The sequence below is a fragment of the Elephantulus edwardii genome, unplaced genomic scaffold (genome assembly GCF_000299155.1).
Source record: "Elephantulus edwardii isolate Elephantulus edwardi_28Jun2011 unplaced genomic scaffold, EleEdw1.0 scaffold00301, whole genome shotgun sequence".
Lineage (NCBI taxonomy): Eukaryota > Metazoa > Chordata > Mammalia > Macroscelidea > Macroscelididae > Elephantulus > Elephantulus edwardii.
In genome coordinates this window covers 1,462,760-1,470,323 of record NW_006400051.1, presented here as the reverse complement: position 1 = coordinate 1,470,323, position 7,564 = coordinate 1,462,760, and positions in this window count along the sequence as shown.

Here is a 7,564-nt window from a genome sequence, read left to right as displayed (position 1 = left end):
GTTTTTGGATAACCTTCAGTAGAATCTTGCTTGCATGTGAAATCAATGATATTGTTCTGTAGTTTCCACACTCAGTTGGGTCACCCTTCTTTGGGACGGGAACAAATATAGACCTCTTCCAGTCAGTTGGGCAAGTGGTTGTTGTCCAGATTTCTTGGCACAACTTGGTGAGCACATCCATGTCAGCATCTGTTAGCTGAAATATGTCAATTGGTATACCATCTATTCCGGGGGCCTTGATTTTTGCTATTTATGTCAAAGCAGCTTGAACTTCTGCCTCCATTCCTTGCCTTGATCCTTCATTAAATATTTCAGTGTCTACCAGTTACATTTGGAACAAAATTATAGCATTGGTGTAAACCTTTCAACCTTGGAAACCTTGTGGAACAGTACAACTTGTACAGTACAATAGGAAAATTTGAGTTTTAGTTACCAATATTACATTTATACATATGTCAGATTTCAGTATTATCATTATTCATATGTTGAGTTTTAATTTTGGTGATTATTACCATTGCTTTAAATTTAAGTAGTATAAAAATAATAGCTCTAAGAGCATGAATATAATCAACAGCCTGAAATCTAGATGGATAATTCAGAACATTTATGAATTTATGTACTTGTCCAGCTATTATTGCCATAGGTTATTTTTTTACTAGATTTTGTTTACTTGCTTTTATTAACTTACTTCCTCTAGCTATTAAAATTCTACTTCTTATAAAATTCACATTTTATATATTATGAAAATATCATCAGTCGCCACTTTTCTAGATTATTAATAAAAACTTCTTACTGATAAATTTGGATATGTCTAATTTCCCGTTAGTTATAATGCCCAATGTTAGATTTTAAGATATATTTTAATTATGTCTAAAATTTTCTCAAGTTAATAATTTTTCGAGTTTTCATAACTCTGAATTGAATAATGTTAATACAGAGTACCAGAAGAATGCTTCATTTAATATGCAAAGGTATTTGACTGTGTGAATCATAATAAATTGTGGCTAACCTTGAGAATAGTAGGAACCCCAAAGCATTTTATTGTATTTATGTGAAACCTAGAAAGTGACATCATGCTTGAGAGGACAGAGGGACAGCACAGAAGAGGAATACTATCGATGAAATAAACTGATTCAGTGAGTAGGATAATGGGAGTAGGAGTGTCAGAGACAATGAGATTAACACAGGACACAGGATAGAGCAGAATTTAGGGCTGTTGTACATAGGGTTGTTATGAGTCGCACGTGACTCAATGGCACATAACAACAACAACAATACTTAGACCTGGAAGCAGTCCACAGAATAGAGAAAAGAAACACTGCATGGTTCAAAATCAGGAAAGGAGTGTTGTCTCCATACATTTTTAACCTATGTGCAGAAAAGTGGCTAGACTTTAGGAAGAGTGATGTGGCATTAGGATTGGAAGAAGACTCATAAACAGCCTGCATTTTGCAGATAACACACTCTTGTTTACAGAAACTGAGAAGGATCTGAGACTTTTAGTGCAGAAGGACAAAGACTATAATCTTCAATATGAGATGAAGCCCAACATCAAGAAAACAAAGATTTTCACCACTGAGTCAATTGGTAGCTCCATGATGGAGAAAAGATTGAGTTTGTTTAAGAATTTCAGCTTACTCACATCCACAATCAATACTTTTGAGAAGAGCAGTTAGAAAATCAAAAGACAAATTTCATTGGGAAAAATCTACTCTCAGAGACTTCTCTGAAGTGCTATGATGTCAGTCTAGAAACTAAAGTGTTCTTAATTTACGCCATTATATTCATAATCACCTGCATCAGAGAGCTGATCAATGAGTAAGGATGGCAGAAGAAGAAACCATGACTTTGAGTTGCGGAGCTGGGGAAGAGTATTAAACACACTATGGACTGCAAAGAGAACAAATAGGTCTGTCCTGGAGAGGGTGAAAACAAGTTGCTCTTTAGAGGCAAGGATTTTAAAACTCTATCTCATATAATTTGGGTATGTTGCAAGGAGAGACTAGTCCTTAGAGAAGTATATCATTCTTGGAAGAGTAGAGGGAGAGCGCAGGAGAGGAACACCCCAATAAGATGGCTTAACACAGTCACTGTGTTAATGGAGGTATATGTGTAGGACACAAAGAGACTGACTAGAACAGGCCAGGGTTCAGAGCTATTGTAAATAGGGTTGCTATGAATCATAGGCAACTTGATGACACATAACAACAACAAAAACTATGGTTAAATTAATTTAGAAATCACTGTCATTGAGTTGAAATCAACTCATAGTTGACCCTTCAGTAAATTTCCAAAGCTCTATATGTTGTTGTTGTTGTTGTTGTTATGTGCCGTCGAGTCGCCTGCGACTCATAGCGACCCTATGTACAACAGCCCTAAACTCCGCTCTGTCCTGTGCCAATCGCACTGTCTCTGATACTCCCATCCCAATTATCCCAGTCACTGAATCAATCCACCTCATAGAGGGCCTTGCCTTCTTCTAGCCCATCCTTTTTCCTGTGTAATCATTGTAGATTCAAATCACTAGGCAGACTTGACCTTTGGGTAGTTTTACGTATACACACCAACTAAAAATTTGTTGCCCTTATCCTATTTTTTTATATTAAAAACATGTTTATGACACCACTAGGCCAACACAAACTACTACTTCTTTTGTTTTAGTACTGTACCACTATTTTTGTAAAATTATAGATTGAGGAAAAAAATAAGTTATTTTCTTGCATTAATTTCCCCCCAACTTCATTGGGATTTTTTTTCATATAATTGCCACTTTTGATTCCCTCTAGTTGATTTATATGGTGGCGAGCTTTTAAAGACATTTCCCGTAAGACATTTATTTTCTTTGATATCATTTTACTGCTGAGTGTTTTTGCTACCCAAGGCCATAATCGTTGCTGGTTTTATTAATTGGTAGATGAATAGGAATTTATATTGAATAAATACTGCTGAGTTTATTGTAGAATGTGTCTTTCTTTCAAGTTCCTTTACAGATTACCATCTTATCTGTTTCTACCAAGCAATTAAGATAAGAAAACCCATTAAAAATTGAACTCTGAAAAAAGTTGTCTTTTTTCCAAGTCATTAGTATGCAATGGGGTAATTGCTTTCCAAAACTGTCAATGGACTGCTTTCATATAATTTTCCCTCATTTCCACTAAATCATGTTGTGACCTTGAAATGATCCTATTTAGAAATACTTCCCTTTAACAGCTCTCTAGTTTTCAAAGTTCCTCGGTAAGTGACAGAACTCAGACTTACAGACTTGTTTTTAGATAAAATCAAGTTAGACCTGACCTTAATTATAAATGAATTAAATGTTTCCTGATTCTGCACCATTGTTTGGATTTTTGCTGTGTTAAGATGACTGTGGTAGCCTTTTTGAAGCAAAAGAAGCTTCCAACTGTAAGGTCACAAAGGAAGGACAGAACCCATTTTAAGCCAAGAAAAACAGTTTATTGAGGAGAAATTACCATGCTGGATCACAAGCAGAACAGCCCCAACTAAAATTTAGAGGGAGATTTTCTATTTTCCTACAAGTTACTTGGGGAAGATGATGCTATGCTTCCAGATGCTTCCTTCAAGATAGGCAAAGATTTCGGGGTTTCAGAAAACTATTCCTGAGAAAGGGGAGAAAAAGTAGGAAAGGGCTCTGCAGTCCTAATTGCACTGGAGGAGATTGCTCAACCTTCTCCCATAGAGTAGCTGGTGGATTTGAACTGTGTAGCTTCAGATTTGCAAGGCAGATGCTTGCCTCTCAGCCACCAGGTTTGGTTGCTATGCCTTGAAAATGAAGTTGGTTACAATTTGCATAAGCTGGTATTTAAAAATGCTTTCTGTTTGGAATAATTAGATTCTCCATATCATAACTGTATAAAGCATTTGCTTTCTTTTCAAAATACAAATTAGAAAGTAATTTATTAGGCTTCTGGGAATCTAAATGGACAAAAAGAAATGGAGCCTCAAAATTTATTTTCAGTTCAGAAGAAGGCCAGTAAACTATTCTGACTGAAATCTGGATTGTTATCAGTTTTGTTTTGTTTTGGTTTTCAATGCAGTTTTGTTGGGAAATAGCCATATTCTGTTATTTAATTGTTTTCTATAACTTACTATTGAGCTCTGATGGCATAGGGAGTTAGTTGTGCTGCTAACCTTCTCTAGCAATTCAATGCCGTCAGAAGTTCTGTGAGACAAAGATGAACAATCTCATCTCTTATGATTTATAGCCTCCTGAAAACTTGATAGAAGGTAAACTGTGAAACAGTTGTCTCTTGGTTCAGGAGCACCTTAGTCTCTAGACTGATATTGTTGCTTTGTAGCACTCTGGAGAGGTCTCTGACAGCACATTTTCCTAATACAATACTACTTTTGATTTCCTGACTGCTGGTGTCAAGAGTATTGATTACGGACCTAAGAAAGCTGAAATTTATCAGTCTCTCCTAAAGTATCATGAGGCTGTCAATAGGTCCAGTGGCAAGAAAATTTGTTTTCTTTCTATTATTATTATTATTTATAATAAAAATTTACCCTGCCCACCCCACCCCTCCAGTTCTTTCTTCTCTTTGAAAGGAAAATGAAAAATTCTTTCATTGTTATACAATCCCTCCCCCCAAGTCCTCTCCAGTATTCAGCCTTCATTCTGGACTCCTATCATGGCGATAATACCTAATCACATACTCCTTTTAAATAGTTCTCTTTCTCATATGTTTCAATTTAGTATACATAGTTAATTCCATCTTTCTCAGTCTCCTCCTAACCCCAATTACTGTACTGATTTACAACAGTGACACTACGCAGTATTTGTCCTTTTGTGTCTGAAATATTTCACTCAGTATAATGTCCTTGAGGGTCACCCATTTTGAATAATATTTCATGAGTTCTTTGTTTTTCAATGCAGCATAGTGTTCCATTGTGTGAATGTATCACAGCTTCGCTATCCATTTGTTTCTTGATGGGCACTTAGGCTTTTTACAACTCCTTGCTATTGTGAACAAAGCTGCAATAAACATGGGTATGCATATATCTGCTTGGGTGGCAGTTACGATCTCTTTGGGGTATATTCCCAGTAGTGGAATTGCTGGGTCTAATGGTATTTCTATTGCAATTTTTTTGAGAAAGCCCCATACAGCCTTCCATAGTAGTTGCACCATTTTAACACTTCCACCAACAGTGAATGAGGATTCCAGTTTCTCCACAACCTTACCAGCATTTGTTTTTTGTTGTTCTGTTAAATTTTTCTATTCTCACTGGGGTGAGATGATATCTCATAGTTGTTTTGATTTGTACCTCTCTTAGAGCTAGGGGTTTTGAACATTTCTTCATGTGTTTTTGTGCCATTTGAATGCCTTCTTTGGTGAAGAGTCTGTTCATATCCTATGTTCATTTTTCAATTTGACTGTTTATTTATTGTGGTATTCGAGTATTTTATAAGATCTAGATATAAGTCCCCTATCTGACATGTCATTACCAAGTATTTTTTCCCAGTCTGTGGCTTTCCTTTTTTCTCTATTTGGAGAAGTTTTTATATGTGCATAGGGATTTGGTTCTTAGAAGGTCCCATTCTTCTATTTTATCTTCTTCTGGTTGTAGATGTTTCAGGGTTCTTGGAAGACTGTTTATGTTGTGGATTAGAACTTCTAGAGTTCTTCCAAGCTTTTCTTTAATGAAGTTTATAGTCCTTGGTTTTAGTCCTAGGTCCATGATCCACCTTGAGTTGGTTTTTATGTATGGAGTGAGGTGTGGATCTTGCTTGAGTTTTCTGCAGATACTTTTCCAATTTTGCCTACACCATTTGTTAAAAAAGCTGTCAAATCCCCAATTCACTGATTTCATCTCCTTGCCAAAAATCAGCAGACCATAAGTAGATAAGCTGATTTCCAGGTTCTCAATTCTTTTTCATTGATCTATGTGCCTGTCATTGTACCAGTACAATGTTATCTTGACTACCACAGCAATGTAGTAGGATTTAAAATCAGGGAATGAGATGTGTCCTATCTTGTTTCTGTTTTTAAAGAGTGCTTTGCTTATTTGGTGCTTCTTTTTATTCCAAATGAAAATGGAGATTACCTTTTCCATCTCGTTGAAGAATGCGATTGGTATTTGTATTAGGATTGCATTTAGCATGCAAATTGCCTTTGGCAGTATTGCTAATTTCAAAATATTGAGTCTTCCTATCCATGAGCAAGGGATATTCTTCCACTTCTCAAGGTCTCTCTCTCTCTTTTTTTTTCTTGTAGCAATATTTTGTAATTGTCATTGAATAGATCCTTTTTGCTTCTGGTTAGATTTACTCCCAAATATTTTACCTTGGGATTAGCTATTGTGAAGGGTATTATTTTTCTTAGTTTCAGCTCTGTATTCTCCTTGTCACTTTAGAAAAATTAAACTGATCTGTATGTTGATCTTGTATCCTGCCACTTTGCCGAATTGGTCAACTATGTCCAGTAGATTTCTTGCTAAGTCTTTAGGATTTTCTAAGTATACCATCATATAATTGCCATAGAGAGATAATTTTACCTCTTCTTTGCCAATTTGGATAACTTTTATTTCCTTCTCTTGTCTTATTGCAATTATTGCTAAGACTTCCAATACCATATTGAATAAGAGAGGTGGTAGGGGGCATCCTTACCTACTTCCTGTTCTCAAGGAAATACCTTTAATCTTTCTCCATTGAGAATAATGTTGGCTCTAGGGTTTGCATATATAATTTTTACTAGGTTGAAGAAATTCTCCTCTAATCCTATTTTGCTGAGTATTTTAACCAGGAGAGCATATTGGACTTTGTCAAAGGCTTTTTCTGCATCAATTTTTAGGATTATGTGGTTCTTGTTCTTTGCTTTTTTAATGTGATGAATTACACTGTTTGTTTTCTTATGTTGTGACATGCTTGCATACCTGTTATGTATCCTACTTGGTCATGGGGAGTTATTTCTTTGATGTATCTTTGGATTCTAATAGCCAAAATTTTATTCAAGAAAGGGTATTGGATTTTCTCGAAGCCTTTTCTGCATCAATTGAAAGGATCATATGGTTCTTGTTCTTTGCTGTTTTAATGTGATGAATTACGTTGATTGTTTTTCTTATGTTGGACCTTCCTTGCATACCTGTTATGCATCCCACTTGGTCAAGGTGAACTATTTCTTAGATGTATCATTGGATTCTATTGGCCAGTATTTTATTCAGGATTTTTGCATCTATGTTCATAAGAGATATTGTCCTATAGTTTTCTATTTTGGTGGTGTCTTTTTCTGGTTTTGGTAACAATGGTATGTTTGTTTCATAGAATGTGTCTGGGAGAATTGCATCTTTTTCTATTTTCTAAAACAGTTCTTCTAGAGTTGGTGACAGTTCTTCTCTGAATGCTTGATAAAAATGACTTGTAAAACCATCTGATCCAGAGCTTTTTTGACTGGAAGCCATTTTATTACATTTTTTTATTTCTTCTTTTGTAATAGTTATGTTCAGGTGTTCAATTTTTGTTTGTGCCAGTTTAGTTAGGTTGTGAATTTCTAAGTATTTTCCATTTCCTCTAGGTTTTCATATTTGTTTGAGTATAGTTTTTCATAAT